At 48.5% G+C, this 26,422-nt stretch overlaps 1 protein-coding gene across 3 annotated transcripts in view; it reads right to left on the bottom strand.

Moving 5' to 3' along the window:
• Positions 1-26,422, bottom strand: part of LOC118383583 (bromodomain-containing protein 8-like) — a 64,341-nt gene that overhangs the window by 1,057 nt on the left and 36,862 nt on the right. The window lies entirely within an intron of this gene.

Raw genomic sequence — 26,422 nt, 5'->3', positions numbered from 1 at the left:
AAACACACACACACACAGTAACATTTACCCCTTGTACACACACACATCCAGAGTAAACAACACAAACAAGTACAGTCAGACAAATAAGACACATTCAGACAGTCAAGTGAGAACACAGGAGTCAGTCGAAATGGAGAGAGGAGAGACAGTACGGAGAGACAGTAGACAGTAGTAACGAGAGTGGAGCGACAGGAGTAACGGAGAGGGGAGCGACAGTAGACAGTAGTAACAGAGAGGGGAGCGACAGTAGACAAACAGTAGTAACGGAGACAGTAGACAGTAGGAATGGAGACAGTAGACAGTAGTAACAGAGACAGTAGACAGTAGTAACAGACAGTAGACAGTCGTAATGGACACAGACAGTAGTAACGGAGACAGTAGACAGTAGTAACAGAGAGGGGAGCGACAGTAGACAAACAGTAGTAACGGAGACAGTAGACAGTAGGAATGGAGACAGTAGACAGTAGTAACAGAGACAGTAGACAGTAGTAACAGACAGTAGACAGTCGTAATGGACACAGACAGTAGTAACGGAGACAGTAGACAGTAGTAACGGAGAGGGGAGCGTCAGTAGACAAACGGTAGTAACGGAGACAGTAGACAGTAGTAACGGAGAGGGGAGCGACAGTAGACAGACGGTAGTAACAGAGAGGAGAGACAGATGGTAGTAACGGAGAGGAGAGAGACAGTAGACAGATGGTAGTAACGGAGAGGAGAGAGACAGTAGACAGACGGTAGTAACGGAGACAGTAGACAGTAGTAACGGAGAGGGGAGCGACAGTAGACAGACGGTAGTAACAGAGAGGAGAGACAGATGGTAGTAACGGAGAGGAGAGAGACAGTAGACAGATGGTAGTAACGGAGAGGAGAGAGACAGTAGACAGACGGTAGTAACGGAGAGGAGAGACAGTAGACAGACGGTAATAACGGAGAGGAGAGACAGATGGTAGTAACGGAGAGGAGAGAGACAGTAGACAGACAGTAGTAACGGAGAGGAGAGACAGTAGACAGACGGTAGTAACGGAGAGGAGAGAGACAGTAGAAAGACGGTAGTAACGGAGAGGAGAGACAGTAGACAGACAGTAGTAACGGAGAGGGGAGAGACAGTAGACAGACGGTAGTAACGGAGAGGAGAGACAGTAGACAGATGGTAGTAACGGAGAGGAGAGAGACAGTAGACAGATAGATGGTAGTAACGGAGAGGAGAGACAGTTGAGAGACAGTAGACAGACGGTAGTGACGGAGAGGAGACACAGTAGACAGATGGTAGTAACGGAGAGGAGAGACAGTAGAAAGACGGTAGTAACAGAGAAGAGAGTCCGTAGACAAACGGTAGTAACGGAGAGGAGAGACAGTAGACAGACGGTAGTAACGGAGAGGAGAGACAGTAGACAGACGGTAGTAACGGAGAGGAGAGACAGTAGACAGACGGTAGTAACGGAGAGGGGGGTGACAGTAGAAAGACGGTAGTAACGGAGAGGAGAGACAGTAGACAGACGGTAGTAACGGAGAGGGGAGACACAGTAGACAGATGGTAGTAACGGAGAGGAGAGACAGTAGACAGACGGTAGTAACTGAGAGGAGTCAGTAGACAAACGGTAGTAACTGAGAGGAGAGAGTCAGTAGACAGACGGTAGTAACGGAGAGGAGAGACAGTAGACAGACGGTAGTAACGGAGAGGAGAGACAGTAGACAGACGGTAGTAACTGAGAGGAGAGACAGTAGACAAACGGTAGTAACGGAGAGGAGAGACAGTAGACAAACGGTAGTAACGGAGAGGCGAGACAGTAGACAAACGGTAGTAACGGAGAGGCGAGACAGTAGAAAGACTGTAGTAACAGAGGAGAGACAGTAGACAGATGGTAGTAACGGAGAGGAGAGACAGTAGACAAACGGTAGTAACGGAGAGGCGAGACAGTAGAAAGACTGTAGTAACAGAGGAGAGACAGTAGACAGACGGTAGTAACGGAGAGGGGAGACAGTAGAGAGACGGTAGTAACTGAGAGGAGAGTCAGTAGACAGACAGTGGTAACGGAGAGGAGAGTCAGTAGACAGACGGTAGTAACGGAGAGGAGAGAGACAGCAGACAGACGGAGTAAAGGAGAGGAGAGTCAGTAGACAGACGGAAGTAACGGAGAGGAGAGAGTCAGTAGACAGACAGTAGTAGCGGAGAGGAGAGAGACAGAAGATAGACGGTAGTAACGGAGAGGAGAGAGTAGACAGACGGAAGTAACGGAGAGGAGAGAGTCAGTAGACAGACGGTAGTAACGGAGAGGAGAGAGTCAGTAGACAGACGGTAGTAACGGAGAGGGGAGCGACAGTAGACAGATAGTAGTAACGGAGAGGAGAGTCAGTAGACAAACGGTAGTAACGGAGAGGAGAGAGTCAGTAGACAGATAGTAGTAACAGAGAGGAGAGACAGTAGACAGACGGTAGTAACGGAGAGGAGAGACAGTAGACAGACGGTACTAACGGAGAGAGTCCGTAGACAGACAGTAGTAACGGAGAGGAGAGTCAGTAGACAGACGGTAGTAATGGAGAGGAGAGACAGTAGACAGACGGTAGTAATGGAGAGGAGAGTTAGACAGACGGTAGTAATGGAGAGGAGAGTCAGACAGACGGTAGTAATGGAGAGGAGAGAGACAGTAGACAGGCGGTAGTAATGGAGAGGAGAGTCAGTAGACAGACGGTAGTAATGGAGAGGAGAGACAGACGGTAGTAATGGAGAGGAGAGTCAGACAGACGGTAGTAATGGAGAGGAGAGACAGTAGACAGACGGTAGTAATGGAGAGGAGAGTCAGACAGACGGTAGTAATGGAGAGGAGAGACAGTAGACAGACGGTAGTAATGGAGAGGAGAGACAGACGGTAGTAATGGAGAGGAGAGTCAGACAGACGGTAGTAATGGAGAGGAGAGACAGTAGACAGACGGTAGTAATGGAGAGGAGAGTCAGACAGACGGTAGTAATGGAGAGGAGAGACAGTAGACAGACGGTAGTAATGGAGAGGAGAGTCAGACAGACGGTAGTAATGGAGAGGAGAGAGACAGTAGACAGACGGTAGTAACAAAGAGGAGGATGAAACAGTCAACAGATCACCAAGCGCAACATAGCTTCTGCGTTTAAATCAGCTAGAAAGATGTGTCGGCATCGAGTAATTGTCTCTGGCCCCCTCCCAGTTAGGGGGAGTGATGAGCTCTACAGCAGAGTCTCACAACTCAATCGCTGGTTGAAAACTGTTTTCTGCCCCTCCCAAAAGATAGAATTTGTAGATAATTGGCCCTCTTTCTGGGACTCACCCACAAACAGGACCAAGCCTGGCCTGCTGAGGAGTGACGGACTCCATCCTAGCTGGAGGGGTGCTCTCATCTTATCTACCAACATAGACAGGGCTCTAACTCCTCTAGCTCCACAATGAAATAGGGTGCAGGCCAGGAAGCAGGCTGTTAGCCAGCCTGCCAGCTGAACGGAGTCTGCCACTAGCACAGTCAGTGTAGTCAGCTCAGCTATTCCCATTGAGACTGTGCCTGTGCCTCGACCAAGGTTGGGCAAAACTAAACATGGCGGTGTCCGCCTCAGCAATCTCACTAGAATAAAGACCTTCTCCATTCCTGCCATTATTGAAAGAGGTCGTGATACCTCACATCTCAAAATAGGGCTACTTAATGTTAGATCCCTTACGTCAAAGGCAGTTATAGTCAATTAACTAATCACTGATCATAATCTTGATGTGATTGGCCTGACTGAAACATGGCTTGAGCCTGATGAATTTACTGTGTTAAATGAGGCCTCACCTCCTGGCTACACTAGTGACCATAACCCCCTGTGCATCCCGCAAAGGCGGAGGTGTTGCTAACATTTACGATAGCAAATTTCAATTTACAAAAAAAAAAATGACGTTTTCGTCTTTTGAGGTTCTACTCATGAAATCTATGCAGCCTCCCTAATAGCTACTGTTTACAGGCCTCCTGGGCCATATACAGCATTCCTCATTGAGTTCCCTGAATTCCTATCGGACCTTGTAGTCATAGCAGATAATATTCTAATCTTTGGTGCCTTTAATATTCACATGGAAAAGTCCACAGACCCACTCCAAAAGGCTTTCGGAGCCATCATCGACTCAGTGGGTTTTGTCCAACATGTCTCTGGACCCACTCACTGTCACAATCATACTCTGGACCTAGTTTTGTCCCATGGAATAAATGTTGTGGATCTTAATGTTTTCCTCATAATCCTGGACTATCGGACCACCATTTTATTACGTTTGCAATTGCAACAAATAATCTGCTCAGACCCCAACCAAGGAACATCAAAAGTCGTACTATAAATTCACAGACAACACAAAGATTCCTTGATGTCTTTCCAGATTCCCTCTGTCTACCCAAGGACGCCAGAGGACAAAAATCAGTTAACCACCTAACTGAGGAACTCAATTTAACCTTGTGCAATACCCTAGATGCAGTTGCACCTCTAAAAACTAAAACCATCTCTCATAAGAAACTAGCTCCCTGGTACACAGAAAATAACCGAGCTCTGAAGCAAGCTTCCAGAAAATTGGAACGGAAATGGCGCCACACCAAACTGGAAGTCTTCAAACTAGCTTGGAAAGACAGTACCGTGCAGTATCGAAGAGCCCTTACTGCTGCTCGATTATCCTATTTTTCCATTCATGAACTTCTTTGAGGAAAATATCATGATTATTATAAAGCTAATTACGGACTCCTCTTTAAATCTGCGTATTCCTTCAAAGCTCAGTTGTCCTGAGTCTGCACAACTCTGCCAGGACCTAGGATCAAGAGAGACGCTCAAGTGTTTTAGTACTACATCTCTTGACACAATGATGAAAATAATCATGGCGTCTAAACCTTCAAGCTGCATACTGGACCCTATTCCAACTAAACTACTGAAAGAGCTGCTTCCTGTGCTTGGCCCTCCTATGTTGAACATAATAAACGGCTCTCTATCCACCGGATGTGTACCAAACTCACTAAAAGTGGCAGTAATAAAGCCTCTCTTGAAAAAGCCAAACATTGACCCAGAAAATATAAAAAACTAAATCGGCCTATATCGTAGAAAAGGCTGTTGCGCAGCAACTCACTGCCTTCCTGAAGACAAACAATGTATACGAAATGCTTCAGTCTGGTTTTAGACCCCATCATAGCACTGAGACTGCACTTGTGAAGGTGGTAAATTACCTTTTAATGGCATCAGACCGAGGCTATGCATTTGTCCTCGTGCTCGTAGACCTTAGTGCTGCTTTTGATACCATCGATCACCATTCTTTTGGAGAGATTGGAAACCCAAATTGGTCTACACGGACAAGTTCTAGCCTGGTTTAGATCTTATCTGTTGGAAAGATATCAGTTTGTCTCTGTGAATGGTTTGTCATCTGACAAATCAACTGTAAATTTCTGTGTTCCTCAAGGTTCCGTTTTAAGACCACTATTGTTTTCACTATATATTTTACCTCTTGGGGATGTCATTCGAAAACATAATGTTAACTTTCACTGCTATGCGGATGACACACAGCTGTACATTTCAATGAAACATGGTGAAGCCCCAAAATTGCCCTCGCTAGAAGCATGTGTTTCAGACATAAGGAAGTGGATGGCTGCAAACTTTCTACTTTTAAACTCGGACAAAACAGAGATGCTTGTTCTAGGTCCCAAGAAACAAACAGAAACAGTAACAGAGAGGAGAGTCAGTAGACAGACGGTAGTAACGGAGAGGAGAGAGACAGTAGACAGACAGTACTAACGGAGAGGAGAGTCAGTAGACAGACGGTAGTAACGGAGAGGAGAGAGACAGTAGACAGACGGTAGTAACGGAAAGGAGAGTCAGTAGACAGATGGTAGTAACGGAGAGACAGTAGACAAACTGTAGTAATGGAGAGGACAGACAGTAGAGAGTAGTAACAGAGATGAGATACAGTAGACAGACTGTAGTAACGGAGAGGGGAGAGACAGTAGACAGACGGTAGTAACGGAGACGAGACACAGTAGACAGACGATAGTAACGGAGAGGGGAGCGACAGTAGACAGACGGTAGTAACAGAGAGAAGAGAAAGTAGACAGATGGTAGTAACGGAAAGTGGAGAGACAGTAGACAGACTGTAGAAACGGAGAGGAGAGAGACAGTAGACAGATGGTAGTAACGAAAAGGGGAGAACAGTAGACAGACTGTAGAAACGGAGAGGAGAGAGACAGTAGACAGATGGTAGTAACGAAAAGGGGAGAACAGTAGACATACTGTAGAAACGGAGAGGAGAGAGACAGTAGACAGACGGTAGAAACGGAGAGGAGAGAGACAGTAGACAGACTGTAGAAACGGAGAGGAGAGACAGTAGACAGACGGTAGAAACGGAGAGGAGAGTCAGTAGACAGACGGTAGTAACGGAGAGGAGAGAGACAGTAGACAGACAGTAGTAACGGAGAGACAGTAGACAGACGGTAGTAACGGAGAGGAGAGTCAGTAGACAGACGGTAGTAACGGAGAGGAGTGACAGTAGACAGACGGTAGTAACGGAGAGGGGAGAGACAGTAGACAGAGTAGTAACGGAGAGGAGTGACAGTAGAAAGACGGTAGTAACGGAGAGGAGAGACAGTAGAGAGTAGTAACAGAGATGAGAGACAGTAGACAGACGGTAGAAACGGAGAGGAGAGAGACAGTAGACAGACGGTAGTAAAGGAGAGGAGAGTCAGTAGACAGACGGTAGTAACGGAGAGGAGAGTCAGTAGACAGAAGGTAGTAAAGGAGAGGAGAGTCAGTAGACAGACGGTAGTAAAGGACAGGAGAGTCAGTAGACAGACGGTAGTAACGGACAGCAGAGAGTAGACAGACGGTAGTAACGGAGAGGAGAGTCAGTAGACAGACGGTAGTAACGGAGAGGAGAGTCAGTAGACAGATAGTAGGAACGGAGAGGAGAGTCAGTAGACAGAAGGTAGTAAAGGAGAGGAGAGAGACAGTAGACAGATAGTAGGAACGGAGAGGAGAGAGACAGTAGACAGACGGTAGTAAAGGAGAGAGACAGTAGACAGACGGTAGTAAAGGAGAGGAGAGTCAGTAGACAGACAGTACTAACGGAGAGGAGAGAGTCAGTAGACAGACGGTAGTAACGGAGAGGAGAGAGACAGTAGACAGACGGTAGTAACGGAGAGGAGAGAGCCAGTAGACAGACGGTAGTAACGGAGAGGAGAGAGACAGTAGACAGACGGTAGAAACGGAGAGGAGAGACAGTAGAGAGTAGTAACGGAGAGGAGTGACAGTAGACAGACGGTAGTAACGGAGAGGAGAGAGACAGTAGACAGACAGTACTAACGGAGAGGAGAGTCAGTAGACAGACAGTACTAACGGAGAGGAGAGTCAGTAGACAGACGGTAGTAACGGAGAGGAGAGAGTCAGTAGACAGACGGTAGTAACGGAGAGGAGAGAGACAGTAGACAGACGGTAGAAACGGAGAGGAGAGACAGTAGAGAGTAGTAACGGAGAGGAGTGACAGTAGACAGACGGTAGTAACGGAGAGGAGAGAGACAGTAGACAGACAGTACTAACGGAGAGGAGAGTCAGTAGACAGACGGTAGTAACGGAGAGGAGAGAGACAGTAGACAGACAGTACTAACGGAGAGGAGTGACAGTAGACAGACGGTAGTAACGGAGAGGAGAGAGACAGTAGACAGACAGTACTAACGGAGAGGAGAGTCAGTAGACAGACGGTAGTAACGGAGAGGAGAGAGACAGTAGACAGACAGTACTAACGGAGAGGAGAGTCAGTAGACAGACGGTAGTAAAGGAGAGGAGAGTCAGTAGACAGACGGTAGTAAAGGAGAGGAGAGTCAGTAGACAGACGGTAGTAAAGGAGAGGAGAGTCAGTAGACAGACGGTAGTAACGGAGAGGAGAGAGACAGTAGACAGACAGTACTAACGGAGAGGAGAGTCAGTAGACAGATAGTAGGAACGGAAAGGAGAGAGACAGTAGACAGACAGTACTAACGGAGAGGAGAGTCAGTAGACAGACGGTAGTAACGGAGAGGAGAGAGACAGTAGACAGACAGTACTAACGGAGAGGAGAGTCAGTAGACAGACGGTAGTAACGGAGAGGAGAGAGACAGTAGACAGACAGTACTAACGGAGAGGAGAGTCAGTAGACAGATAGTAGGAACGGAAAGGAGAGAGACAGTAGACAGACAGTACTAACGGAGAGGAGAGTCAGTAGACAGACGGTAGTAACGGAGAGGAGAGAGACAGTACATTAGACAGACGGTACTAACGGAGAGGAGAGTCAGTAGACAGACGGTAGTAACGGAGAGGAGAGAGACAGTAGACAGACAGTACTAACGGAGAGGAGAGTCAGTAGACAGACGGTAGTAACGGAGAGGAGAGAGACAGTAGACAGACGGTAGAAACGGAGAGGAGAGACAGTAGAGTAGTAACGGAGAGGAGTGACAGTAGACAGACGGTAGTAACGGAGAGGAGAGAGACAGTAGACAGACAGTACTAACGGAGAGGAGAGTCAGTAGACAGACGGTAGTAACGGAGAGGAGAGAGACAGTAGACAGACAGTACTAACGGAGAGGAGAGTCAGTAGACAGACGGTAGTAACGGAGAGGAGAGAGACAGTAGACAGACAGTACTAACGGAGAGGAGAGTCAGTAGACAGACGGTAGTAACGGAGAGGAGAGAGACAGTAGACAGACAGTACTAACGGAGAGGAGAGTCAGTAGACAGACGGTAGTAACGGAGAGGAGAGAGACAGTAGACAGACGGTAGTAACGGAAAGGAGAGAGTAGACAGACGGTAGTAACAGAGAGGAGAGTCAGTAGACAGACGGTAGTAACGGAGAGGAGAGAGACAGTAGACAGACGGTACTAATGGAGAGGAGAGTCAGTAGACAGACGGTAGTAAAGGAGAGGAGAGTCAGTAGACAGATAGTAGGAACGGAGAGGAGAGAGACAGTAGACAGACGGTACTAATGGAGAGGAGAGTCAGTAGACAGACGGTAGTAAAGGAGAGGAGAGTCAGTAGACAGACGGTAGTAACGGAGAGGAGAGGGACAGTAGACAGACGGTACTAATGGAGAGGAGAGTCAGTAGACAGACGGTAGTAAAGGAGAGGAGAGTCAGTAGACAGACGGTAGTAACGGAGAGGAGAGAGACAGTAGACAGACGGTAGAAACGGAGAGGAGAGACAGTAGAGAGTAGTAACGGAGAGGAGTGACAGTAGACAGACGGTAGTAACGGAGAGGAGAGAGACAGACAGTACTAACGGAGAGGAGAGTCAGTAGACAGACGGTAGTAACGGAGAGGAGAGAGACAGTAGACAGACGGTAGTAACGGAAAGGAGAGTCAGTAGACAGACGGTAGTAACGGAAAGGAGAGTCAGTAGACAGACGGTAGTAACGGAGAGGGGAGACACAGTAGACAGACAGTACTAACAGAGAGGAGAGTCAGTAGACAGACGGTAGTAACGGAGAGGAGAGAGACAGTAGACAGACAGTACTAACGGAGAGGAGAGTCAGTAGACAGACGGTAGTAACGGAGAGGAGAGAGACAGTAGACAGACGGTAGTAACGGAAAGGAGAGTCAGTAGACAGACGGTAGTAACGGAGAGGAGAGAGACAGTAGACAGACGGTAGTAACGGAGAGGAGAGACAGTAGAGAGTAGTAACGGAGAGGAGTGACAGTAGACAGATGGTAGTAACGAAAAGGGGAGAACAGTAGACAGACTGTAGAAACGGAGAGGAGAGTCAGTAGACAGACAGTACTAACGGAGAGGAGAGTCAGTAGACAGATGGTAGTAACGGAGAGGAGAGAGACAGTAGACAGACGGTAGTAACGGAGAGGAGAGAGACAGTAGACAGACGGTAGTAACGGAAAGGAGAGTCAGTAGACAGACGGTAGTAACGAAGAGGAGAGAGACAGTAGACAGACGGTAGTAACAGAGAGGGGAGCGACAGTAGACAGACGGTAGTAACGGAGAGAAGAGACAGTAGACAGACGGTAGTAACGGAGAGGAGAGAGACAGTAGACAGACGGTAGTAACGGAAAGGAGAGTCAGTAGACAGACGGTAGTAACGGAGAGGAGAGAGACAGTAGACAGACGGTAGTAACGGAGAGGAGAGAGACAGTAGACAGACGGTACAAACGGAGAGGAGAGAGACAGTAGACAGACGGTACAAACGGAGAGGAGAGTCAGTAGACAGACGGTAGTAACGGAGAGACAGTAGACAGACGGTAGTAACGGAGAGGAGAGTCAGTAGACAGACAGTAGTAACGGAGAGACAGTAGACAGAGTAGTAACGGAGAGGAGTGACAGTAGAGAGTAGTAACAGAGATGAGAGTCAGTAGACAGACGGTAGTAACGGAGAGGAGAGAGACAGTAGACAGGAGGTACTAACGGAGAGGAGAGAGACAGTATACAGGAGGTACTAACGGAGAGGAGAGAGACAGTATACAGATGGTAGTAACGGAGAGGAGAGACCGTAGACAGACGGTAGTAACGGAGAGGAGAGACAGTAGACAGACGGTAGTAACGGAGAAGAGAGAGTCAGTAGACAGATGGTAGTAACGGAGAGGAGAGAGACAGTAGACAGACGGTACTAACCGAGAGGAGAGGAGAGTAGACAGATGGTACTAACGGAGAGGAGAGAGACAGTAAACAGACGGTAGTAACGGAGAGGAGAGAGACATTAGACAGACGGTAGTAACGGAGAGGAGAGAGACAGTAAACAGACGGTAGTAACGGAGAGGAGAGAGACAGTAGACAGACGGTAGTAACGGAGAGGAGGAGTAGACAGACGGTAGTAACGGAGAGGGAGAGTAGACAGACGGTAGTAACGGAGAGGAGAGAGTAGACAGACGGTAGTAATGGAGAGGAGAGACAGTAGACAGACAGTAGTAACGGAGATACAGTAGACAGACGGTAGTAACGGAGAGGAGAGACAGTAGACAGACAGTAGTAACGGAGAGGAGAGAGTAGACAGACAGTAGTAACGGAGACACAGCAGACAGACGATAGTAACAGAGACACAGCAGACAGACGGTTGTAACGGAGAGCAGAGAGTAGACAGACGGTAGTAATGGAGACACAGTAGACAGACAGTAGTAACGGAGACACAGCAGACAGACTATAGTAACAGAGACACAGCAGACAGACGGTTGTAATGGAGAGGAGAGAGTAGACAGACAGTATTAAGGGAGACACAGTAGACAGACAGTATTAACGGAGAGGAGAGACAGTAGACAGACGGTAGTAACGGATAGGAGAGACAGTAGACAGACGGTAGTAACGGAGAGGAGAGAGTAGACAGACGGTAGTAACGGAGAGGAGAGACAGTAGACAGACAGTAGTAACGGAGACACAGTAGACAGACAGTAGTAACGGAGAGGAGAGACAGTAGACAGACAGTAGTAACGGAGACACAGTAGACAGACAGTAGTAACGGAGACACAGTAGACAGACAGTAGTAACGGAGAGGAGAGAGTAGACAGACAGTAGTAACGGAGAGACAGTAGACAGACAGTAGTAACGGAGAGGAGAGAGCAGACAGACGGTAGTAACGGAGAGGAGAGACAGTAGACAGACAGTATTAACGGAGACACAGTAGACAGACAGTAGTAACAGAGAGACAGTAGACAGACAGTAGTAACGGAGAGACAGTAGACAGACAGTAGTAACGGAGAGGAGAGAGTAGACAGACAGTAGTAACGGAGAGACAGTAGACAGACGGTAGTAACGGAGAAGAGAGAGTCAGTAGACAGATGGTAGTAACGGAGAGGAGAGAGACAGTAGACAGACGGTACTAACCGAGAGGAGAGGAGAGTAGACAGATGGTACTAACGGAGAGGAGAGAGACAGTAAACAGACGGTAGTAACGGAGAGGAGAGAGACATTAGACAGACGGTAGTAACGGAGAGGAGAGAGACAGTAAACAGACGGTAGTAACGGAGAGGAGAGAGACAGTAGACAGACGGTAGTAACGGAGAGGAGAGAGTAGACAGACGGTAGTAACGGAGAGGAGAGAGTAGACAGACGGTAGTAATGGAGAGGAGAGACAGTAGACAGACAGTAGTAACGGAGATACAGTAGACAGACGGTAGTAACGGAGAGGAGACAGTAGACAGACAGTAGTAACGGAGAAGGAGAGTAGACAGACAGTAGTAACGGAGACACAGCAGACAGACGATAGTAACAGAGACACAGCAGACAGACGGTTGTAATGGAGAGCAGAGAGTAGACAGACGGTAGTAATGGAGACACAGTAGACAGACAGTAGTAACGGAGACACAGCAGACAGACTATAGTAACAGAGACACAGCAGACAGACGGTTGTAATGGAGAGGAGAGAGTAGACAGACAGTATTAAGGGAGACACAGTAGACAGACAGTATTAACGGAGAGGAGAGACAGTAGACAGACGGTAGTAACGGATAGGAGAGACAGTAGACAGACGGTAGTAACGGAGAGGAGAGAGTAGACAGACGGTAGTAACGGAGAGGAGAGACAGTAGACAGACAGTAGTAACGGAGACACAGTAGACAGACAGTAGTAACGGAGAGGAGAGACAGTAGACAGACAGTAGTAACGGAGACACAGTAGACAGACAGTAGTAACGGAGACACAGTAGACAGACAGTAGTAACGGAGAGGAGAGAGTAGACAGACAGTAGTAACGGAGAGACAGTAGACAGACAGTAGTAACGGAGAGGAGAGAGCAGACAGACGGTAGTAACGGAGAGGAGAGACAGTAGACAGACAGTATTAACGGAGACACAGTAGACAGACAGTAGTAACAGAGAGACAGTAGACAGACAGTAGTAACGGAGAGACAGTAGACAGACAGTAGTAACGGAGAGGAGAGAGTAGACAGACAGTAGTAACGGAGACACAGTAGACAGACGGTAGTAACGGAGAGCAGAGAGTAGACAGACGGTATTAACGGAGACACAGTAGACAGACAGTAGTAACGGAGAGACAGTAGACAGACAGTAGTAACGGAGAGGAGAGAGCAGACAGACGGTAGTAACGGAGAGGAGAGACAGTAGACAGACAGTATTAACGGAGACACAGTAGACAGACAGTAGTAACAGAGAGACAGTAGACAGACAGTAGTAACGGAGAGGAGAGAGTAGACAGACAGTAGTAACGGAGAGGAGAGACAGTAGACAGACAGTAGTAACGGAGACACAGTAGACAGACAGTAGTAACGGAGAGACAGTAGACAGACAGTAGTAACGGAGAAGAGAGAGTAGACAGACGGTAGTAACGGAGAGGAGGGACAGTAGACAGACAGTAGTAACGGAGAGGAGAGAGTAGACAGACGGTAGTAACGGAGAGGAGAGAGTAGACAGACGGTAGTAACGGAGAGGAGAGACAGTAGACAGACAGTAGTAACGGAGACACAGTAGACAGACAGTAGTAACGGAGACACAGTAGACAGACAGTAGTAACGGAGAGACAGTAGACAGACAGTAGTAACGGAGAGGAGAGAGTAGACAGACAGTAGTAACGGAGACACAGTAGACAGACGGTAGTAACGGAGAGCAGAGAGTAGACAGACGGTAGTAATGGAGAGAAGAGAGTAGACAGACAGTATTAACGGAGACACAGTAGACAGACAGTAGTAACGGAGAGACAGTAGACAGACAGTAGTAACGGAGAGGAGAGAGACAGTAGACAGACGGTAGCAACGGAGAGGGGAGACAGTAGAACGACGGTAGTAACGGAGAGGAGAGAGACAGTAGACAGACGGTAGCAACGGAAAGGAGAGTCAGTAGACAGACGGTAGTAACGGAGAGGAGAGAGACAGTAGACAGACCGTACTAACGGAGAGGAGAGTCAGTAGACAGACGGTAGTAACGGAGAGGAGAGAGACAGTAGACAGACGGTAGTAACGGAAAGGAGAGTCAGTAGACAGACGGTAGTAACGGAGAGGGGAGACACAGTAGACAGACAGTACTAACGGAGAGGAGAGTCAGTAGACAGACGGTAGTAACGGAGAGGAGAGAGACAGTAGACAGACGGTAGTAACGGAAAGGAGAGTCAGTAGACAGACGGCAGTAACGGAGAGGGGAGACACAGTAGACAGACAGTACTAACGGAGAGGAGAGTCAGTAGACAGACGGTAGTAACGGAGAGGAGAGAGACAGTAGACAGACGGTAGTAACGGAAAGGAGAGTCAGTAGACAGACGGTAGTAACGGAGAGGGGAGACACAGTAGACAGACAGTACTAACAGAGAGGAGAGTCAGTAGACAGACGGTAGTAACGGAGAGGAGAGAGACAGTAGACAGACAGTACTAACGGAGAGGAGAGTCAGTAGACAGACGGTAGTAACGGAGAGGAGAGAGACAGTAGACAGACGGTAGTAACGGAAAGGAGAGTCAGTAGACAGACGGTAGTAACGGAGACGAGAGACAGTAGACAGACGGTAGTAACAGAGAGGAGAGACAGTAGACAGACGGTAGTAACGGAAAGGAGAGTCAGTAGACAGACGGTAGTAACGGAGACGAGAGACAGTAGACAGACGGTAGTAACGGAGAGGAGAGACAGTAGAGAGTAGTAACGGAGAGGAGTGACAGTAGACAGATGGTAGTAATGAAAAGGGGAGAACAGTAGACAGACTGTAGAAACGGAGAGGAGAGTCAGTAGACAGACAGTACTAACGGAGAGGAGAGTCAGTAGACAGACGGTAGTAACGGAGAGGAGTGACAGTAGACAGATGGTAGTAACGAAAAGGGGAGAACAGAAGACAGACTGTAGAAACGGAGAGGAGAGTCAGTAGACAGACAGTACTAACGGAGAGGAGAGTCAGTAGACAGACGGTAGTAACGGAGAGGAGTGACAGTAGACAGATGGTAGTAACGAAAAGGGGAGAACAGAAGACAGACTGTAGAAACGGAGAGGAGAGTCAGTAGACAGACAGTACTAACGGAGAGGAGAGTCAGTAGACAGACGGTAGTAACGGAGAGAAGAGACAGTAGACAGACGGTAGTAACGGAGAGGAGAGAGACAGTAGACAGACGGTAGTAACGGAAAGGAGAGTCAGTAGACAGACGGTAGTAACGGAGAGGAGAGAGACAGTAGACAGACGGTAGTAACGGAGAGGAGAGAGACAGTAGACAGACCGTACTAACGGAGAGGAGAGTCAGTAGACAGACGGTAGTAACGGAGAGGAGAGACAGTAGACAGACGGTAGTAACGGAGAAGAGAGAGTCAGTAGACAGATGGTAGTAACGGAGGAGAGAGACAGTAGACAGACGGTACTAACCGAGAGGAGAGGAGAGTAGACAGATGGTACTAACGGAGAGGAGAGAGACAGTAAACAGACGGTAGTAACGGAGAGGAGAGAGACATTAGACAGACGGTAGTAACGGAGAGAGAGAGACAGTAAACAGACGGTAGTAACGGAGAGGAGAGAGACAGTAGACAGACGGTAGTAACGGGAGAGGAGACAGAGTAGACGGAGACGGAGTAGACAGACGGTAGACGGAGAGGAGAGTAGACAGACGGTAGTAATGGAGAGGAGAGACAGTAGACAGACAGTAGTAACGGAGATACAGTAGACAGATGGAGAGGAGAGACAGTAGACAGACAGTAACGGAGAGGAGAGAGTAGACAGACAGTAACGGAGACACAGCAGACAGACGATAGTAACAGAGACACAGCAGACAGACGGTTGTAACGGAGAGCAGAGAGTAGACAGACGGTAGTAATGGAGACACAGTAGACAGACAGTAGTAACGGAGACACAGCAGACAGACTATAGTAACAGAGACACAGCAGACAGACGGTTGTAATGGAGAGGAGAGAGTAGACAGACAGTATTAAGGGAGACACAGTAGACAGACAGTATTAACGGAGAGGAGAGACAGTAGACAGACGGTAGTAACGGATAGGAGAGACAGTAGACAGACGGTAGTAACGGAGAGGAGAGAGTAGACAGACGGTAGTAACGGAGAGGAGAGACAGTAGACAGACAGTAGTAACGGAGACACAGTAGACAGACAGTAGTAACGGAGAGGAGAGACAGTAGACAGACAGTAGTAACGGAGACACAGTAGACAGACAGTAGTAACGGAGACACAGTAGACAGACAGTAGTAACGGAGAGGAGAGAGTAGACAGACAGTAGTAACGGAGAGACAGTAGACAGACAGTAGTAACGGAGAGGAGAGAGCAGACAGACGGTAGTAACGGAGAGGAGAGACAGTAGACAGACAGTATTAACGGAGACACAGTAGACAGACAGTAGTAACAGAGAGACAGTAGACAGACAGTAGTAACGGAGAGACAGTAGACAGACAGTAGTAACGGAGAGGAGAGAGTAGACAGACAGTAGTAACGGAGAGACAGTAGACAGACGGTAGTAACGGAGAAGAGAGAGTCAGTAGACAGATGGTAGTAACGGAGAGGAGAGAGACAGTAGACAGACGGTACTAACCGAGAGGAGAGGAGAGTAGACAGATGGTACTAACGGAGAGGAGAGAGACAGTAAACAGACGGTAGTAACGGAGAGGAGAGAGACATTAGACAGACGGTAGTAACGGAGAGGAGAGAGACAGTAAACAGACGGTAGTAACGGAGAGGAGAGAGACAGTAGACAGACGGTAGTAACGGAGAGGAGAGAGTAGACAGACGGTAGTAACGGAGAGGAGAGAGTAGACAGACGGTAGTAATGGAGAGGAGAGACAGTAGACAGACAGTAGTAACGGAGATACAGTAGACAGACGGTAGTAACGGAGAGGAGAGACAGTAGACAGACAGTAGTAACGGAGAGGAGAGAGTAGACAGACAGTAGTAACGGAGACACAGCAGACAGACGATAGTAACAGAGACACAGCAGACAGACGGTTGTAACGGAGAGCAGAGAGTAGACAGACGGTAGTAATGGAGACACAGTAGACAGACAGTAGTAACGGAGACACAGCAGACAGACTATAGTAACAGAGACACAGCAGACAGACGGTTGTAATGGAGAGGAGAGAGTAGACAGACAGTATTAAGGGAGACACAGTAGACAGACAGTATTAACGGAGAGGAGAGACAGTAGACAGACGGTAGTAACGGATAGGAGAGACAGTAGACAGACGGTAGTAACGGAGAGGAGAGAGTAGACAGACGGTAGTAACGGAGAGGAGAGACAGTAGACAGACAGTAGTAACGGAGACACAGTAGACAGACAGTAGTAACGGAGAGGAGAGACAGTAGACAGACAGTAGTAACGGAGACACAGTAGACAGACAGTAGTAACGGAGACACAGTAGACAGACAGTAGTAACGGAGAGGAGAGAGTAGACAGACAGTAGTAACGGAGAGACAGTAGACAGACAGTAGTAACGGAGAGGAGAGAGCAGACAGACGGTAGTAACGGAGAGGAGAGACAGTAGACAGACAGTATTAACGGAGACACAGTAGACAGACAGTAGTAACAGAGAGACAGTAGACAGACAGTAGTAACGGAGAGACAGTAGACAGACAGTAGTAACGGAGAGGAGAGAGTAGACAGACAGTAGTAACGGAGACACAGTAGACAGACGGTAGTAACGGAGAGCAGAGAGTAGACAGACGGTATTAACGGAGACACAGTAGACAGACAGTAGTAACGGAGAGACAGTAGACAGACAGTAGTAACGGAGAGGAGAGAGCAGACAGACGGTAGTAACGGAGAGGAGAGACAGTAGACAGACAGTATTAACGGAGACACAGTAGACAGACAGTAGTAACAGAGAGACAGTAGACAGACAGTAGTAACGGAGAGGAGAGAGTAGACAGACAGTAGTAACGGAGAGGAGAGACAGTAGACAGACAGTAGTAACGGAGACACAGTAGACAGACAGTAGTAACGGAGAGACAGTAGACAGACAGTAGTAACGGAGAAAGAGAGTAGACAGACGGTAGTAACGGAGAGGAGGGACAGTAGACAGACAGTAGTAACGGAGAGGAGAGAGTAGACAGACGGTAGTAACGGAGAGGAGAGAAGTAGACAGACGGTAGTAACGGAGAGGAGAGACAGTAGACAGACAGTAGTAACGGAGACACAGTAGACAGACAGTAGTAACGGAGACACAGTAGACAGACAGTAGTAACGGAGAGACAGTAGACAGACAGTAGTAACGGAGAGGAGAGAGTAGACAGACAGTAGTAATGGAGACACAGTAGACAGACGGTAGTAACGGAGAGCAGAGAGTAGACAGACGGTAGTAATGGAGAGAAGAGAGTAGACAGACAGTATTAACGGAGACACAGTAGACAGACAGTAGTAACGGAGAGACAGTAGACAGACAGTAGTAACGGAGAGGAGAGAGACAGTAGACAGACGGTAGCAACGGAGAGGGGAGACAGTAGAACAGACGGTAGTAACGGAGAGGAGAGAGACAGTAGACAGACGGTAGTAACGGAAAGGAGAGTCAGTAGACAGACGGTAGTAACGGAGAGGAGAGAGACAGTAGACAGACCGTACTAACGGAGAGGAGAGTCAGTAGACAGACGGTAGTAACGGAGAGGAGAGAGACAGTAGACAGACGGTAGTAACGGAAAGGAGAGTCAGTAGACAGACGGTAGTAACGGAGAGGGGAGACACAGTAGACAGACAGTACTAACGGAGAGGAGAGTCAGTAGACAGACGGTAGTAACGGAGAGGAGAGAGACAGTAGACAGACGGTAGTAACGGAAAGGAGAGTCAGTAGACAGACGGCAGTAACGGAGAGGGGAGACACAGTAGACAGACAGTACTAACGGAGAGGAGAGTCAGTAGACAGACGGTAGTAACGGAGAGGAGAGAGACAGTAGACAGACGGTAGTAACGGAAAGGAGAGTCAGTAGACAGACGGTAGTAACGGAGAGGGGAGACACAGTAGACAGACAGTACTAACGGAGAGGAGAGTCAGTAGACAGACGGTAGTAACGGAGAGGAGAGAGACAGTAGACAGACAGTACTAACGGAGAGGAGAGTCAGTAGACAGACGGTAGTAACGGAGAGGAGAGAGACAGTAGACAGACGGTAGTAACGGAAAGGAGAGTCAGTAGACAGACGGTAGTAACGGAGAGGGAGACACAGTAGACAGACAGTACTAACGGAGAGGAGAGTCAGTAGACAGACGGTAGTAACGGAGAGGAGAGAGACAGTAGAGACAGACGGTAGTAACGGAAAGGAGAGTCAGTAGACAGACGGTAGTAACGGAGAGGAGAGAGACAGTAGACAGACGGTAGTAACGGAGAGGAGAGACAGTAGAGAGTAGTAACGGAGAGGAGTGACAGTAGACAGATGGTAGTAATGAAAAGGGGAGAACAGTAGACAGACTGTAGAAACGGAGAGGAGAGTCAGTAGACAGACAGTACTAACGGAGAGGAGAGTCAGTAGACAGACGGTAGTAACGGAGAGGAGTGACAGTAGACAGATGGTAGTAACGAAAAGGGGAGAACAGAAGACAGACTGTAGAAACGGAGAGGAGAGTCAGTAGACAGACAGTACTAACGGAGAGGAGAGTCAGTAGACAGACGGTAGTAACGGAGAGGAGTGACAGTAGACAGATGGTAGTAACGAAAAGGGGAGAACAGAAGACAGACTGTAGAAACGGAGAGGAGAGTCAGTAGACAGACAGTACTAACGGAGAGGAGAGTCAGTAGACAGACGGTACTAACGGAGAGGAGAGTCAGTAGACAGACGGTAGTAACGGAGAGGAGAGAGACAGTAGACAGACGGTAGTAACGGAAAGGAGAGTCAGTAGACAGACGGTAGTAACGGAGAGGAGAGAGACAGTAGACAGACGGTAGTAACGGAGAGGAGAGAGACAGTAGACAGACCGTACTAACGGAGAGGAGAGTCAGTAGACAGACGGTAGTAACGGAGAGGAGAGAGACAGTAGACAGACGGTAGTAACGGAAAGGAGAGTCAGTAGACAGACGGTAGTAACGGAGAGGGGAGACACAGTAGACAGACAGTACTAACGGAGAGGAGAGTCAGTAGACAGACGGTAGTAACGGAGAGGAGAGAGACAGTAGACAGACGGTAGTAACGGAAAGGAGAGTCAGTAGACAGACGGTAGTAACGGAGAGGGGAGACACAGTAGACAGACAGTACTAACGGAGAGGAGAGTCAGTAGACAGACGGTAGTAACGGAGAGGAGAGAGACAGTAGACAGACGGTAGTAACGGAAAGGAGAGTCAGTAGACAGACGGTAGTAACGGAGAGGGGAGACACAGTAGACAGACAGTACTAACGGAGAGGAGAGTCAGTAGACAGACGGTAGTAACGGAGAGGAGAGTCAGTAGACAGACGGTAGTAACGGAGAGGAGAGACAGTAGAGAGTAGTAACGGAGAGGAGTGACAGTAGACAGATGGTAGTAATGAAAAGGGGAGAACAGTAGACAGACTGTAGAAACGGAGAGGAGAGTCAGTAGACAGACAGTACTAACGGAGAGGAGAGTCAGTAGACAGACGGTAGTAACGGAGAGGAGAGACAGTAGACAGACGGTAGTAACGGAGAGAGAGAGACAGTAGACAGACGGTAGTAACGGAGAGGAGAGAGACAGTAGACAGACGGTAGTAACGGAGAGGAGAGTCAGTAGACAGACGGTAGTAACGGAGAGACAGTAGACAGACGGTAGTAACGGAGAGGAGAGTCAGTAGACAGACAGTAGTAACGAAGAGACAGTAGACAGAGTAGTAACGGAGAGGAGTGACAGTAGAGAGTAGTAACAGAGATGAGAGTCAGTAGACAGACGGTAGTAACGGAGAGAGAGAGACAGTAGACAGAAGGTACTAACGGAGAGGAGAGACAGTATAGAGATGGTAGTAACGGAGAGGAGAGACCGTAGACAGACGGTAGTAACGGAGAGGAGAGACAGTAGACAGACGGTAGTAACGGAGAGGAGAGAGTCAGTAGACAGATGGTAGTAACGGAGAGGAGAGAGACAGTAGACAGACGGTACTAACCGAGAGGAGAGGAGAGTATACAGATGGTACTAACGGAGAGGAGAGAGACAGTAGACAGACGGTAGTAATGGAGAGGAGAGACAGTAGACAGACAGTAGTAACGGAGACACAGTAGACAGACGGTAGTAACGGAGAGGAGAGACAGTAGACAGACAGTAGTAACGGAGAGGAGAGAGTAGACAGACAGTAGTAACGGAGACACAGCAGACAGACGATAGTAACAGAGACACAGCAGACAGACGGTTGTAACGGAGAGCAGAGAGTAGACAGACGGTAGTAATGGAGACACAGTAGACAGACAGTAGTAACGGAGACACAGTAGACAGACAGTAGTAACGGAGAGGAGAGTCAGTAGACAGACGGTAGTAACGGAGAGGAGAGAGACAGTAGACAGACGGTAGTAACGGAAAGGAGAGTCAGTAGACAGACGGTAGTAACGGAGAGGGGAGACACAGTAGACAGACAGTACTAACGGAGAGGAGAGTCAGTAGACAGACGGTAGTAACGGAGAGGAGAGAGACAGTAGACAGACGGTAGTAACGGAAAGGAGAGTCAGTAGACAGACGGTAGTAACGGAGAGGAGAGAGACAGTAGACAGACGGTAGTAACGGAGAGGAGAGACAGTAGAGAGTAGTAACGGAGAGGAGTGACAGTAGACAGATGGTAGTAATGAAAAGGGGAGAACAGTAGACAGACTGTAGAAACGGAGAGGAGAGTCAGTAGACAGACAGTACTAACGGAGAGGAGAGTCAGTAGACAGACGGTAGTAACGGAGAGGAGTGACAGTAGACAGATGGTAGTAACGAAAAGGGGAGAACAGAAGACAGACTGTAGAAACGGAGAGGAGAGTCAGTAGACAGACAGTACTAACGGAGAGGAGAGTCAGTAGACAGACGGTAGTAACGGAGAGAAGAGACAGTAGACAGACGGTAGTAACGGAGAGGAGAGAGACAGTAGACAGACGGTAGTAACGGAAAGGAGAGTCAGTAGACAGACGGTAGTAACGGAGAGGGGAGAGACAGTAGACAGACGGTAGTAACGGAGAGGAGAGAGACAGTAGACAGACGGTAGTAACGGAAAGGAGAGTCAGTAGACAGACGGTAGTAACGGAGAGGGGAGACACAGTAGACAGACGGTAGTAACGGAGAGGGGAGACACAGTAGACAGACAGTACTAACGGAGAGGAGAGTCAGTAGACAGACGGTAGTAACGGAGAGGAGAGAGACAGTAGACAGACGGTAGTAACGGAAAGGAGAGAGACAGTAGACAGACGGTAGAAACGGAGAGGAGAGTCAGTAGACAGACAGTACTAACGGAGAGGAGAGTCAGTAGACAGACGGTAGTAACGGAGAGAAGAGACAGTAGACAGACGGTAGTAACGGAGAGGAGAGAGACAGTAGACAGACGGTAGTAACGGAGAGGAGAGAGACAGTAGACAGACGGTACAAACGGAGAGGCGAGTCAGTAGACAGACAGTAGTAACGGAGAGGAGAGTCAGTAGACAGACGGTAGTAACGGAGAGACAGTAGACAGACGGTAGTAACGGAGAGGAGAGTCAGTAGACAGACAGTAGTAACGAAGAGACAGTAGACAGAGTAGTAACGGAGAGGAGTGACAGTAGAGAGTAGTAACAGAGATGAGAGTCAGTAGACAGACGGTAGTAACGGAGAGGAGAGAGACAGTAGACAGAAGGTACTAACGGAGAGGAGAGACAGTATAGAGATGGTAGTAACGGAGAGGAGAGACCGTAGACAGACGGTAGCAACGGAGAGGAGAGACAGTAGACAGACGGTAGTAACGGAGAGGAGAGAGTCAGTAGACAGATGGTAGTAACGGAGAGGAGAGAGACAGTAGACAGACGGTACTAACCGAGAGGAGAGGAGAGTAGACAGATGGTACTAACGGAGAGGAGAGAGACAGTAGACAGACGGTAGTAATGGAGAGGAGAGACAGTAGACAGACAGTAGTAACGGAGACACAGTAGACAGACGGTAGTAACGGAGAGGAGAGACAGTAGACAGACAGTAGTAACGGAGAGGAGAGAGTAGACAGACAGTAGTAACGGAGACACAGCAGACAGACGATAGTAACAGAGACACAGCAGACAGACGGTTGTAACGGAGAGCAGAGAGTAGACAGACGGTAGTAATGGAGACACAGTAGACAGACAGTAGTAACGGAGACACAGTAGACAGACAGTACTAACGGAGAGGAGAGTCAGTAGACAGACGGTAGTAACGGAGAGGAGAGAGACAGTAGACAGACGGTAGTAACGGAAAGGAGAGTCAGTAGACAGACGGTAGTAACGGAGAGGGGAGACACAGTAGACAGACAGTACTAACGGAGAGGAGAGTCAGTAGACAGACGGTAGTAACGGAGAGGAGAGAGACAGTAGACAGACGGTAGTAACGGAAAGGAGAGTCAGTAGACAGACGGTAGTAACGGAGAGGAGAGAGACAGTAGACAGACGGTAGTAACGGAGAGGAGAGACAGTAGAGAGTAGTAACGGAGAGGAGTGACAGTAGACAGATGGTAGTAATGAAAAGGGGAGAACAGTAGACAGACTGTAGAAACGGAGAGGAGAGTCAGTAGACAGACAGTACTAACGGAGAGGAGAGTCAGTAGACAGACGGTAGTAACGGAGAGGAGTGACAGTAGACAGATGGTAGTAACGAAAAGGGGAGAACAGAAGACAGACTGTAGAAACGGAGAGGAGAGTCAGTAGACAGACAGTACTAACGGAGAGGAGAGTCAGTAGACAGACGGTAGTAACGGAGAGAAGAGACAGTAGACAGACGGTAGTAACGGAGAGGAGAGAGACAGTAGACAGACGGTAGTAACGGAAAGGAGAGTCAGTAGACAGACGGTAGTAACGGAGAGGAGAGAGACAGTAGACAGACCGTACTAACGGAGAGGAGAGTCAGTAGACAGACGGTAGTAACGGAGAGGAGAGAGACAGTAGACAGACGGTAGTAACGGAAAGGAGAGTCAGTAGACAGACGGTAGTAACGGAGAGGAGAGAGACAGTAGACAGACCGTACTAACGGAGAGGAGAGTCAGTAGACAGACGGTAGTAACGGAGAGGAGAGAGACAGTAGACAGACGGTAGTAACGGAAAGGAGAGAGACAGTAGACAGACGGTAGTAACGGAAAGGAGAGTCAGTAGACAGACGGCAGTAACGGAGAGGAGAGTCAGTAGACAGACGGTAGTAACGGAGAGGAGAGAGACAGTAGACAGACGGTAGTAACGGAAAGGAGAGTCAGTAGACAGACGGTAGTAACGGAGAGGGGAGACACAGTAGACAGACAGTACTAACGGAGAGGAGAGTCAGTAGACAGACGGTAGTAACGGAGAGGAGAGAGACAGTAGACAGACGGTAGTAACGGAAAGGAGAGTCAGTAGACAGACGGTAGTAACGGAGAGGGGAGACACAGTAGACAGACAGTACTAACGGAGAGGAGAGTCAGTAGACAGACGGTAGTAACGGAGAGGAGAGTCAGTAGACAGACGGTAGTAACGGAGAGGAGAGACAGTAGAGAGTAGTAACGGAGAGGAGTGACAGTAGACAGATGGTAGTAATGAAAAGGGGAGAACAGTAGACAGACTGTAGAAACGGAGAGGAGAGTCAGTAGACAGACAGTACTAACGGAGAGGAGAGTCAGTAGACAGACGGTAGTAACGGAGAGAAGAGACAGTAGACAGACGGTAGTAACGGAGAGGAGAGAGACAGTAGACAGACGGTAGTAACGGAGAGGAGAGAGACAGTAGACAGACGGTACAAACGGAGAGGCGAGTCAGTAGACAGACAGTAGTAACGGAGAGGAGAGTCAGTAGACAGACGGTAGTAACGGAGAGACAGTAGACAGACGGTAGTAACGGAGAGGAGAGTCAGTAGACAGACAGTAGTAACGAAGAGACAGTAGACAGAGTAGTAACGGAGAGGAGTGACAGTAGAGAGTAGTAACAGAGATGAGAGTCAGTAGACAGACGGTAGTAACGGAGAGGAGAGAGACAGTAGACAGAAGGTACTAACGGAGAGGAGAGACAGTATAGAGATGGTAGTAACGGAGAGGAGAGACCGTAGACAGACGGTAGTAACGGAGAGGAGAGACAGTAGACAGACGGTAGTAACGGAGAGGAGAGAGTCAGTAGACAGATGGTAGTAACGGAGAGGAGAGAGACAGTAGACAGACGGTACTAACCGAGAGGAGAGGAGAGTAGACAGATGGTACTAACGGAGAGGAGAGAGACAGTAGACAGACGGTAGTAATGGAGAGGAGAGACAGTAGACAGACAGTAGTAACGGAGACACAGTAGACAGACGGTAGTAACGGAGAGGAGAGACAGTAGACAGACAGTAGTAACGGAGAGGAGAGAGTAGACAGACAGTAGTAACGGAGACACAGCAGACAGACGATAGTAACAGAGACACAGCAGACAGACGGTTGTAACGGAGAGCAGAGAGTAGACAGACGGTAGTAATGGAGACACAGTAGACAGACAGTAGTAACGGAGACACAGTAGACAGACAGTACTAACGGAGAGGAGAGTCAGTAGACAGACGGTAGTAACGGAGAGGAGAGAGACAGTAGACAGACGGTAGTAACGGAGAGGAGAGAGTAGACAGACGGTATTAACGGAGACACAGTAGACAGACAGTAGTAACGGAGAGGAGAGTCAGTAGACAGACGGTAGTAACGGAGAGGAGAGAGACAGTAGACAGACGGTAGTAACGGAAAGGAGAGTCAGTAGACAGACGGTAGTAACGGAGAGGAGAGAGACAGTAGACAGACAGTAGTAACGGAGAGGAGAGACAGTAGAGAGTAGTAACGGAGAGGAGTGACAGTAGACAGATGGTAGTAATGAAAAGGGGAGAACAGTAGACAGACTGTAGAAACGGAGAGGAGAGTCAGTAGACAGACAGTACTAACGGAGAGGAGAGTCAGTAGACAGACGGTAGTAACGGAGAGGAGTGACAGTAGAATGATGGTAGTAACGAAAAGGGGAGAACAGAAGACAGACTGTAGAAACGGAGAGGAGAGTCAGTAGACAGACAGTACTAACGGAGAGGAGAGTCAGTAGACAGACGGTAGTAACGGAGAGAAGAGACAGTAGACAGACGGTAGTAACGGAGAGGAGAGAGACAGTAGACAGACGGTAGTAACGGAAAGGAGAGTCAGTAGACAGACGGTAGTAACGGAGAGGAGAGAGACAGTAGACAGACCGTACTAACGGAGAGGAGAGTCAGTAGACAGACGGTAGTAACGGAGAGGAGAGAGACAGTAGACAGACGGTAGTAACGGAAAGGAGAGTCAGTAGACAGACGGTAGTAACGGAGAGGGGAGACACAGTAGACAGACAGTACTAACGGAGAGGAGAGTCAGTAGACAGACGGTAGTAACGGAGAGGAGAGAGACAGTAGACAGACGGTAGTAACGGAAAGGAGAGAGACAGTAGACAGACGGTAGTAACGGAAAGGAGAGTCAGTAGACAG

The sequence above is a fragment of the Oncorhynchus keta genome, chromosome 4 (genome assembly GCF_023373465.1).
Source record: "Oncorhynchus keta strain PuntledgeMale-10-30-2019 chromosome 4, Oket_V2, whole genome shotgun sequence".
NCBI lineage: Eukaryota > Metazoa > Chordata > Actinopteri > Salmoniformes > Salmonidae > Oncorhynchus > Oncorhynchus keta.
The sequence above is the reverse complement of the archived record's forward strand: the minus strand, read 5'-3'. Positions and strand labels throughout refer to the sequence as shown.